Source organism: Peromyscus californicus, unplaced genomic scaffold (genome assembly GCF_007827085.1).
Source record: "Peromyscus californicus insignis strain IS unplaced genomic scaffold, ASM782708v3 Scaffold_5__1_contigs__length_169319896, whole genome shotgun sequence".
In the NCBI taxonomy this organism is placed as follows: Eukaryota; Metazoa; Chordata; class Mammalia; order Rodentia; family Cricetidae; genus Peromyscus; species Peromyscus californicus.
Genome location: NW_026294573.1, coordinates 148,084,777 through 148,097,372, shown reverse-complemented (window position 1 = coordinate 148,097,372; position 12,596 = coordinate 148,084,777). Strand labels below are relative to the sequence as shown.

Below are 12,596 nucleotides of genomic sequence, written 5' to 3'. Positions count from 1 at the left end.
AGCCCGAGTAAAGACAATCTGGCCTGCCTATCGCTGGCTCACAATCAGCCCCATCTCCAATGACTGGCTACCTTCCTACCCCTCCTTTGCAGCCCCAACACAAGCCACTGAGCTTTCTCCAGGGCTGTGCAGCAGTCCCTTTCCATTATCTTTGCTGCCTGTCTTGTTCATCTCCATCTGCTTTCCACAACAGCCCAGCATAACCCAGTATCTCCAAACACAAACCACCTGCTCCTAGGGCTTCCCATTCCACCTAAAGAAAACCCAACCAAAGCCTTGCCTCGACTGAGAAGACCCAGCCTGCACAACCTGACACTCACCCTGCCATCTTCTAGTCTTTCCATGTTCTCTCCTTTCCTTCAGATGCGCAAGAAAATTGGTTTCTTTCTCTGCCCTGAAAATATCAAGATCCTTCACACCTTGAAGACTCCCCACCTCCAGGCTTATATTCTTTTCCTCCTGGCCTTGTGCTCCTTCTTTTCATGGAGGCTCCTCTTCTACAGTGTGAGCTTCACTGTCCCTCCTCCAAGAAGCTCTCTGTCCAGGACCACTGGGCATTATCATCTACTCTTGAGCCCTACTTATGGCCTACAGAGCAGGCGCTATAAATGTGCACTAATGAAGCCACTTCCTTTACTAATTTACCAACTCTATCTTCAACGAGACTGAATTCTACAAGCCATGGACATCACCAGCTCCTGGGAAAATGGCAATGCAGTTCATACCTGACAGTGAAAGAATGAAGAGGTGAAGAGGAGGGAAGGAGGAGGGATGTGGGTAGGGAAAGGAAGGGGATGCGTGTTCTAATACGCTTTTCTGTTGCTTTGTTAAAGCATTCTGACACAAAGCAATTGGGGGAAAAAACATTTATTTGGATTTCAATGCTACAGTTAATCACCAAGGAAAGCAAAAACACAAACTCAAGGCAGGAACTGATGCAGAGACCACGGAGAACGGTGTTTACTGTGACTCCCATGACTGCTCAGTTTTCTTCTTTTTTTTATTTGATTTCTGAGATTATAATATAATTGCAACATTCCTCTCTCCAAACCCTCCCACAGTCCTCTCTCTATCCTTCAAGTCTATGGCCTCTTTTTTCACTAATTATTATTGTATGTATGCAAATATATATACTTAAATATAACCCGCTTAGTCTGTATAACATCATTACTATGCATGTTTTCAGGGCTGACAGTTCATTCTCTTAAACAATCTAGGACCACCCGCCCAGGGGGGCACAGCCGACTGTGGGCCAGCCCTTCCATATCAATCATTAATCAAGAAAAAGCTTGCCTGCAGGCCAATCCGGCGGAAGCAACTCCTCAACTGAGTCACCTCTTCCCAGGTGACTCTAGTTGGTGTCAAGTTGACACAAAATAAGCAGCACAAGTGAGAAGAAGAACAGGAAAGGAGGGGAGGAGAGGGGAGGGGAGGGGAGGAGAAGGGAAGGGAGGGGAGGGGAGGGGAGGGGAGGGGAAGGGAGGAGAGAGGAGGTGAGGGGAAAGGGGTGGTAAAGGGAGCGGAGGGAGGAAAGAATGAACAAACAGTGAAAAGGAAGCATGGATTAACATGGGCCTAACCACCTGTTTATGTCTGTTACATCTGAAATGTTAGTTGAATTGAATTCTGTGCAATGTAAACTATGTTCTTCAATGTCTTTTCCTATATCCTCAGAAAGGAGACTCCACAAAGAATTAGGAATAGATTTTGAATGAAGCTGTCCCCATCAACTTGCCTTGCATCCCCTTTGATGGGACAAAGTGCTGGCAGCCGTAGGGGTGGGCTCCTGCACCTCCTCTTCCTGCAGCTTTCCTGGGCTTGATTATGCAGCAATCCTTCCTCACTGGCCAACAGCGCTTCTTGTCTGTGGCTCAGGCAGCGTATCCCACACTTTCTAACCCAACTCTGTGAGGTCTCCTGGAGCACATAGAACATCTGACCTCAAGTCACATGTGTGGATGCTGCTGCAAAGGTGTTTCCATAAATTACCTTCCTGTTCCAGAGGGAGACATGTTATTTCTAGTTGAAATCACTTTTTCATTTCTCCAGGTCACAGGAAGTTCACACTCCCTGCTCAATCTTCCTCAGCCAGACTTCCAAATTTTGTCACATTTTAAAATGATCTATTTTTAAATGTACTGGTTTATGTAGATATGTATCTAGAAGCAAGAACATGTGTTTGAGTCTAATTTATAAGAAAAAACATACATGAAAAGTAAGTCATATTTTAAATTCTAATTCACCAGGTAAGACCAATTGTTTTCCCCAAAACACAATTTATTGGTATATGTACTAGTTTTTTACCTCAAAAATGTTAATTCAAATCTGCCCTCATATTTGACAGAAACTCTATTACCAGACATTTTTAATTCAGTACCCAATGAGAAAGCATTCACTTTTCATAGAAACTCCAGAGCCAGGGATATACAACTTTCACAAGCTATTCAATTTTGTTTTAGTTTTTAATTTATTTTAGTTGTACAAATTTATGGGGTGCTGTGCAGTGGTTCAATGTATGTTTCTGTATGTATTGATCATATCAGAGTAGGCAATGTCTCCGTCTTCCTAACCATGTTGGATTAACAAGCAATAATTTGACACAGGTAGAGGCTATAGCACCCACTTCAATCCCCACATAAATATGCACTGGCAAAATCAAGGCACTCATGTGCCTCATCATTGCGTTATGTTTGGAACTTTGGAGCTCTTCAAAACTCTGTTTTAGGCTGTGGTAAATTATCATGTTGCCCCCTCTGACAGAACGCTAGACGTCACTGCTTCTTACAACTTCTCGGATACTGGTGATCTGATGTCCCACCTGTCCCTCCCAATCTCTCATCATTTATACACTGTAATCCAGAGAAGCATCCACATATATGAGAGAACGTGCAGAAATTGCCTTTTTGAATTGGACTTACTTCACCTAACATAGTGTATTCCAGCTTCAGAAGTTTTACTACTAGTAAAATGATAGGCTATTATTCTTGATAGCCTACTGAATAACATGTTATCAGTATATTTCATATAACCAGTATATGATATATTACACAGTTATTTGTTACTATGTCATTGAAATACAAATATATGTGTAGCCACCACTTTCTTGATGGGCATCTAAGTTGATGCCACGTCTTGGCCCTTGTGACTTAGTGCAGCCAGGAATACATCTGTGATGTGCTGGCATTTCCTTGGGTTTCTTCAGTGACTGGATAACTGGATCGTATGGTAGATATATTTTTTGTTGTTTCCTGAAGAGCCTCCATTCCCACTGTTCTTTGTAATGACTATACTGATATCATTCCTGCAGTCGGAGAATTCCTACCAAGAATACACGAGAGTCCCCTTTTCTTTACATCCTTGCCAGTGTTTGCTACATTTTTAATTTTTTGATAAGAGATTTTCTAACCAGGATGAAATAAAATCTCATTGTGATTTTGACTAACATTTACCTGACAGCCAACAAAGTTGAACATTTTTTCATACATCTGTTGACCATTTGAATTTCTTCATTTGAAGAAGAATCTATTCATATTTTTCTGATTTTTAATTATTATTTGGGGGATTTTTGTCATTGCCCTTTTAAATTGGTTGTCTATTTGGGATATTAACTCCTGGTCACAAGAATAGCTTATAAATATTTTTCCCATGTATAGTTTGACTTTTCAATGCTTTAGTCGATTTACTGGACCAAAGTTCCCTGACTTGATGCAGTCCGATTTGTTCATTTCTGGTCTTATTTCCTGGATTTGGGGCATCTTATCCCAAGTCAATGCCTGTGTCAATGTGCTGGAGTGTTTCCCCACGCTTCCTTCTGGAAGTTTCACAAGTCCAGTTCTCATGGTCGGGTCTTCGACACCTTTTTTTTTAATTTGATTTTCTTACAAAATGAAAGACGGGTCGACTTTCAGTCTTCTGCGTGCAAATAACCAGTTTCCCCAGAACCATGCATTAAAGAGGCTTCCTTCTGTCTGGGTGTTGTTCAGACCTTTGTCAAAATCAGCTGGCAGCAAACGCGTCCTTATTTCGATGCACTCCGTTTTGCCCCGTTGGTCTGTGTGGCTGCCCTTGTACCAGTACTGTATGAGCTGTGTGATACATTTTCAAGTCAGGAAGTGTGTCCTCTCTTTCTACATGCTGTATTTAATTTTTTAATGTTCATGTATTTATTTATCCACTTCTCCAGTTGGTGAGCATACAGTTTTCCTAACAATCTCCAGTGACTGTGTATATCTGGAGCAGCCATAATAAACTGTACCTTTTACCCAACTTTATATGAGTCTTCTCTCTTTTAAATTACTCTAGCTAAAGGTTTTTATTTAAAAACAAACAAACGAACAAAACCCTCTGCTTTATTGATTCTTTGTATTGTTTGTGGTGTCTTTTATTTGCTTAGATTTTTCTCACTTTTTCTCCTTCTGCTGGATTTGGGGTTGCTTTGCTTTGCATTGTTTGTTGGGTTACTTCTTTTTTATGGAGGTTTTTATTGCTATAAACTTTTATGGTAGTACTGCTTTCACTGGATCCCTTAAGTTTTAATAAGTTATGTTGCTATTTTCATTTGTTTCAAGGAAATTTCGTGATTTCCTTTTTTACTTCGTTTTCTGTTTGTCTTTGGTTTTTGGTTTTCTGAGACAGGGTTTCCTTTGTAACCCTGGCTGTCCTGGAACTCACCCTGTAAACCAGGCTAACCTTAAACTCAGAGATGCGCCCACCTCTGCCCCCCGAGTGCTGGGATTGAAGGCATGCACTGCCATACCCTCTCCTTTTTACCGTGTTAGTGACTCTCTTGTCCTTTCGCACCGTGTTGTTCATTACCAGGCCCATGTGACACACAGCACAGTTGTCACATCCTATGTAGCTCCCACAGAGCTCCAGGATAGATTTCATGACTGGGAAGATCCTGAAGTCACAGAACTTGCCACTTGGGAACTCGGTAATTGGGAGCTGTAGATCTCTGAAGTACCACCACCTCCCCAGTCCATCATCACCGAGACACAGCCTCAGCTGCTACAAATCCAACACTACTTTACAGAACTTCAGAGACACAACCTTCAACAAACACATAAAGGTCGATTTCAGTTTGGCACTATATTGTATGATGACAGACTTTTAACAAAAATGTTAATTTATATTACCTCAGCATTAGACCCCTTTTCCACTAACTTTATTATTGGAACTTTATTTTTGTCTTCAAGCCCAAAGCCATAGCTGCCTTCACTGGATTTAATCTGAAATGTAAAATATTAACGTTACTGATAAAGAACAAGGAGAGCATCACAATGAAATCGACTGAACGCGTCAGCGTGCTTGCCAGCTAAGCGCTATACCCGAAGGAAACTTAAGGCATGGCGGCTTACCAACAGTGACTGAGCTATGACGTTCTCCACAACTTTCAAGTCATGTTTCATAAGCCTGTGTTTCATATTCGATCCTTCCATTTCCTCGTCGGCAAAAAAGCAGAAAAGTAGAGGCTCATCTTTGAATTCACTTTTTTCCAGGACTGCAGAAATGGAGAGATTCAAGTAATTTCAGTAAATTTGAATCTCAAGCTCACTTTCCACATCAGCACACACTCAGGGAATTCCTGCCAACAATGAGCTCAGGTTTACATCCTAGGACAAGGGGACCTCACGTATACCCCTCAGATTCCTTTGATAAATTATGCCTCCCTTCCCTGTAAATTACTGTCATCTACAAGATTTAGTATTTTAAAATAAGTAGTATCTTTCCAATGTTGCATTTCTTAGTCTTCCATTGTCCAAATTGAAAATCTAAATTTAAGAGAGAAAACACAATAACTCCTAAACCCCGTAAACTCTAAATATAAAAACTTAGGGCATTTTCTACTTTCAGAAAACATCGTAAACATGTTTTGAATACAGTGCCTCTTCATGGGAAACTGCAAAAGAGTTGCACAGCATCTTTCTATGTGTGAGCAACTCCCAGTGAGGAGTCACAGTTGGTCCAACACTTCAAACTAGAAACATGTCTTCTGGGTAAAATGTGATTTTAGTTTCCATGACTTGCTAACTCTTCTCTGTTTCAAAACAATATTCTCAAATAATCTTATTTCTACAAAGGTCAATTTTTTTCTCTTTTACATAAATGTTAATATTTTCCCTTAGTCCCTAGGAATGTTGATCTGTTTTGTTAGCCTTGTTTATACTACAGGCAGACACAGAGAATAAGAATGTATACTTACTAAGAGCTTGACAGGTGCCAAAATGTTTTAAAAGAGAAATCTGTATTTCTCATTCTTGGTCATTATTACCTTGTAGTGTGCTTGTTGGGACAAGGTGACTGACAGTAACAGATAGGCTGTGGTCCCAGGTCACTAAGCTTTGTGATGTATCAGTCCAGGTCTGGGGCCAACTCTGAGTGTGAAAATTAGAAAGTTACCTAAACTCTCTGCATTTTAGTTTTCTCATCTGCAAAATGGGGGTGAAAGAAATCTTCATACTGCCTTCCCTAAAATGAAGTACTACATATAAACAGCTTGGTATATGTCAAACAATCCAAAGAGGCAACTATTTCATTATTTTTACAGAGTTCCAGAAAATAATATGGAGCAGATGGGTGAATGGGTGATCTTTGGATGGAAGAGCATCTGGTAACATGGTGACAAATGAAGCCATCCACCACACCATAAAAACTAATGCAAGCCACCGTGAACAACAGAAAGGAAAAACACTTTGGACTGAGTTAAGTTTTGCCTCCATGATCTAATTGTTTTTCCAAAGATCACATGACATTTCCTCCAACAGCCTGTCCATAGCGGCCAACAGAAAAACCAAGAAATCTGGGCAGGAGACTTTTGTCACGTTAACTTTTGTTGTCACTTAGTATTTTGCAATAAATGCTTACATCAAATTATATTATGTTGTTGCTTTGGGTTAAAGAAAAAAGACCCTGAGCCTAGCTGGAGGATTCATAAGGACTTCTGTGAAAGATGATGCTGAGAATTTTACAGAAGATCTAAAAAGGAGCCCAACAGATCAACAGCTTCTTGAAGGCAGGAACCATCCTGCACTTGTCCTGATGTTTGTTTCAATAGCTAGTTAAAGTGACAAGCTTGTGCTGAAAGCTTTAGCTATTTTGATTATTTAAATGTTATATTTCCAAGACTTATATATCATTAAAAGGAAAAGTGTATAAATGTAATCTGAAATACTATAGTGAATACATATGCATTCTATCGATTTTGCATGAAATAGTTTTAAAACGTCAGTTATCTATTTTGTATAGTCCAGATTGACTCCGGTGTTGCTTTCTGATTTGTTGTCTAGATGATCTGTCCCTTCATGTGCTGATGACCCCTCCTGCTACTGTAATAGAGTCTACTTTCTGCCTTTTCAGTAGAATGCTTCCTTTATAAAATTGGGCATTCTGGCATTGGGTGTAAACGTATTTATAATTTCTACATCTTATTTTACTGACCCATTATTGTGGCCTTCTTCATCTCTTTGTGCGGTTTGTCTTTCTCCCGCTCAGGTTCCTGTTTCTGATCCAAACCTAGCTTCTCTTGCTCATGCTCAGTTTCTGTTCACATGGCGTATCACTTTTCCTACTTTCACTTTCCGTCTGTGTATCTGTGGGAGAGAAGTGCATTTCCTGTAGGCAGGTGTTTCTCCCTCTTCACTTTGCACCCATTTACCACATCCATATCTTCTAATTGGGGCTTCAGTGGGTTTCCGTCAAGGTTATTATTGGTGTGTAAACACTGCTGTCATTTTGTTAAATTTGTTTCGAGTACTCTTTATTCTGTTCCTTCTTCCCTCTGCTTCCTGGCTGCCATGATGTCAGCAGCTTTGCTCCACGTGAGTTCCCGGATGCGGTGCCTCACCCCAGACTCAGAGGCAGGGGAAGCAAATAGCCGTGGACTGGAAGCTCTGACCGAGTAAGTCAAAATAAACCGCTCCCTTTCTGAGTTGTTCAGCTCACAGTTTGTCGCAGTGATGGAAGGCTGACTAATGCAGCGAAGACTGTACTGTTAGTCCAGTGAGAGGAGCCCTCAAATGTGGCCTGGAAGTTTTCCCTTAGAGTTCTTAACATTTTCTCTTTGTCGTGTGTGTGTGTGTGTGTGTGTGTGTGTGTGTGTGTGTGTGGAGGTCAGAGGTCAATCTCTGCCTTACACTTTATTTCATACAAGGTCTCTTGTTTTTCACTGCTGTTCGTACCAGGCTAGCTGCCTTTAAGCTTCTGGGGATTCCTCTGGCTTCACTTGCCATCTCCCATGAGGGTGTGCTGGGCTTAGAGTCACGTGTGATTCTGAGGATCCAAACTCTGCTTGTTATGCTTGTGAAGCAATCACTTTACTTTCTGGGCCATCTTTTGACCTCGCTTTATACTTTTAAATTCTTGACTACAATATATCGTGGCACAGATGTCCCTGGCCATGTCTGTGTAGTGTCCTAAGAGCCTCCTACATCTGGAGGGTCTTACCTTACCACAATTAGGGAGGTTGTTTGTTATTATTGTATATTTTCCTTTGGTTTCTTTCCCTTTGGAGACACCAAAGATAAAATGTTTATTTCAGTTAATGACATGTAAAATACCTCAGGTGCTTTCTTTAATATTTTCTCCCCCCACTCCGTGTGTGTGTGTGTGTCTGTGTGTGTGTGTGTGTGTGTGTGTGTGTGTGTGTGTGTGTGTGTCTGTGTGTCTGCGTGTGTGACTGATAAATTCCAAAATACACACCATCGGATTCAGCCTTCTTCTGTCTGCTCCCCACAGTCTGTCACTGAGGCTTTCAGCAGTGTTTTTGGTCTTATTGAGCTGATTTCCAAGGTTTCTGTTTGTTTCTTTTTCAAGATCACTATTGTTTTGCTGAATTTCTCATTCATAGCATACTTTGTTTCCCTCACTCTGTCCAATTGTCTCTTCTCTTTGAATCTTTGAGACTTTTATAATTATCTTTTGAATCTTATCAAGCATTTCATCAATACTGTTTTATTTAGGATCTTTTACAAGAGGGTTATCATGGTCACTTGCACTTGTAGGCATGAGATAATCTCATTTTTTCATATTCCAGATGGTGCTACATTGTGACTTACACTCATGGTGGGTCAATTATCTATACTGCTTTTGTAAGCCAGCTCCCCCACACACTCACACACAAACGGCTTTCTCCTGAAGACGTGCCTTGTGAGATGGTATGCAATCCCGTCCTTGTGTCCAGTTGAGCTCTGTAACGTAGTCCTCCTATACTATATATACACTATGCATAGGGCCAATAGCTTCTTTTGACTATAATTAGTGTGCTGCTACATTAGTTACTTTCATTGCAGTGACCAAAATGCCTCACATACACAGCTTAGGTTCATATTTCCAGGGCTTCAGTCCACACGCTTAAGCAGGACATCACTGCAGTGAGCACACATGCCAAAAAAGTTCTTCATATCGTGTCAGACAGAAAGCAGAAAAATGTCATACAGAAAGACGCCAAACAAAACACAGCCCCCAGTGACCCACTTCCTCCAACTGAGTTCCACCTTCTGCCTTTCACTACCTCCCAATCACGCCATCATACAATGATCCATCAGAGGATTGATTACATCAAACAGTTGGGACCTAATTGTCTCTGGAGATTGGCCACAGACATACCCAAAGGTACTCTTCACTAATCTAATCTCCATCCCTGCAGGTTAGCAATCAATATTAACCAGCACAGAGGTCTCTGGGAGCCACATAGAGTCAGGGACACTCTAGCATACCACAGGGTATAGCACACAGCAGAGGGTGTGCAGTGCCCATCTTGTGGACGTGACAGCTGGGGGAATGTTGACAACGGGTGAGTGACAAGATTTCCTCAGGCACCACAGGAGTGAGCTCTGCCACTGGCCATAGCCTCTAACACTGGCAGACAAAGAACAGCAGACACTTGATACAGCAGACTCCGGTGCCCAGCACTGGGGGAGGCAACATCGAGACCTGACTTGATTCTAGTCCCAGCGATAGTGATGGCCCACATATGGCTGTCCAAAGGCAGAGGAGGAGGCAGACAAGGGTGGCGTCCCTCTCCTTGCACCCAGTTTCAGGAGTAGCTACCACCTCCACACAACTTTCACAAATCACATCAGTTGCAAAATTGCAATTCTTGCCCTAAATTTACAGATTGCCAAATAAAATTATATGCCAATCTATCACTTCTATATGCTAATCAAATTATAAAACAACACTTTCACTATTTGAAAGAAACACAGATTTTTCTATTTCTACTTCAATAATTTCATTAAAGGTTGATAAAATGTGACTTGATGTAGCTTGAACACTCCAAAAACCATGTTTAAGATTAATCCTGTTTTGAGGGATTAATAGGTTAGTAACAACCAGACAATGGTGGCACATGCCTTTAATCACAGAGACAGAGGCAAGCAGACCTCTGAGTTCAAGGCCAGCCTGGTCTACAGAGAAAGTTACAGGACAGCTAGGGCAACACAGAGAAAACCTGTCTCGAAAAACCACCAAAAGAAAAAGAGGTTTGAAACATAAACCAACTACTTTTGAATGTGCTCAGGATTAGATGAGATCATCAGAACAGAGCATCATAATTAACTACTGGTGGTTTTATGAAGAGAGGGTGGATTGCAGTACACACATGCACACACATCATAGTCTCTTGCCATGTGGTGCTCAGCTATCTGAAGACTGTGCCAGCAAGATGGCCATGATCAGACATCAATCTTGGACATAAGCTTCTGACCATGAGGTAAAGTAAACTCCTTGTTCTCTTTAGTGTACCCAGTCTGTGGTATTGTGCTATTAGCAACTGAAAACGGACAAAGAAAGGACCTGAAAAACAGTGCACGAGAATGATGATTGCAAGTCTTTTAAATATTAGAGAATGATGATTGCAAGTCTTTTAAATATTAAAGGTAAAATCAAGCCAAATGGATTTTCTTGAGAAGTAGTTCACGAGATGTATAATTTAAGGCCCTAAAATAGTTTGAAAAGAATAATTTCTCCAAGAACCTCTGGTGTCTGCACAGAAACCTTCAGCTGAGCAACCTCAGCACCATTGCAACTAGTCTTTAATCTTCTTGATTTCTCTGGCAACTTGCATGTTTTCTTCATTTTAATTTTAATTTCTCTTGAGCTATAGTTTCTGTTTTTAACTTCCAAATTTCTTTCTACGAGGAAAAAAAATCCTCAGAGGCAGAGGAAGTTCTCGTCGACACATAATTTCCTGGTTTGGGCGATGCACGATAGATGCCAGTATTTTCCCCTGGACATGGGCACACTCCCTGGGCCGACAGTCTCTCCTCTCAGAGCCCTCGTTCCAGTCTTAGGGTGTTTCTCTCCCTCCCTCCAACAAACCCACACAACTCCCTGCTCCCTGCCAGACACTAGCACCTCAGGAATGAGCCACCAGTCCAACCTGGGCGTGGCCTGGTTTCAAGTTTAACCTTTCCAAGTGCTGCCTGGCTAGAGCTGTTCCCACTCCACTCTTCACCCGCTTCCCTTCAGAGATCACCTTTCCAGAAGGCATGGAGACTAGGAGGACAAGACAAGGACTTTGAAACCAGACACCACTGAATTTGAATTGTATGCAGATCACAGCTGTGTGACTTTGGGCAATGTAGTTAACCTCTCTGAAACCTAATCTTCCTGGACATAAAACGCAAATAATAATTTCTTGTGTATTTTTCAACAGATTGTTTATAACAAATAAAGGCCAGAATATAGTAATTACTAATAAATGAAAAACAATAATTCTATAATAATATTTTTCTGTACCTTGGAAAAGATTGACCAGCCAATAAATGTAGACATCTTTATAAAGTGTTAGTAACAGCTTCCCACGAATGCCATCTAGATGGAATTTTGCCTGTGGCTAATGTGGTTCATCTAATAAGTGCCACATGGTAGGGGCATGATGGCTTGGGAATGTAATCCCAGCACTCATGAGCTGAGGTACAAAGACTGTGAGTTCAAGGCCTGCCTAAGCTAAATAGTGAGATGATTTAGAAAAGAGAGAGAGGGAGAGAAATACCAAAGAGACATTTAACTACTATTTGTGTTTTGTAAGTGTGCATGGATACATGTGGGTGTGGGGACATGTGTCCATGTATGTATGGAGGCCAGAGGTAGACACCAAGTGTCTTTCTCTATCACACTCTACCTTATTGTCTGAGACAGGGTCTCTCACTGCAGGTGGAGACCAGCAATTGACTGACTGGCTGACCAGCCTCCAGGACTGTATGGAAGGAGCTGGTTCCCAGAGCTCACTCTGGCTGTGCTGAGAAGACAGACTGACGCTGGAACCAGTGGAGAGAGGGTGCCAGAGAACCACAGGCTGAGACTGTTCCACAAATCCAAGAGAGGGACAACCGCTGTCTGAACTGGGCAAAGAAATACAAGGACAAGTTTCAGAAATAGTTCGAAGGTAAGGGCACAGGCTACTTACACAAGCATGAACAGGTAACCAAGGAATAAACAAAGAGCCAAATGTCGGTCTCTGACCAAGGGCTTTCCGGTACAGAAAGTAGGTACCAGTGCTAGGGGAGTGAGGACATTGAAACTCCTGGTTTGCCATCTGCAAATCCATGTCTTTTAGTTGCCAAACCAGGGCCATCTGAGCACTAAAATGTTTCAAA

At 41.6% G+C, this 12,596-nt stretch overlaps 1 long non-coding RNA gene across 1 annotated transcript in view; it reads right to left on the bottom strand.

The window, feature by feature from the left end:
* Positions 1-1,495: 1,495 nt before the first annotated feature.
* The window catches only part of LOC128097840 (uncharacterized), a 62,453-nt gene continuing 51,352 nt past the window's right edge, over positions 1,496-12,596 (bottom strand). The window contains exons 3-6 of the long non-coding RNA XR_008214006.1: positions 12,122-12,341; positions 5,358-5,500; positions 5,136-5,228; positions 1,496-5,049 (exon numbers count right to left, since the gene is read on the bottom strand). This is a non-coding gene — a long non-coding RNA (uncharacterized LOC128097840). The remainder of the gene's footprint in view (positions 5,050-5,135; positions 5,229-5,357; positions 5,501-12,121; positions 12,342-12,596) is intronic.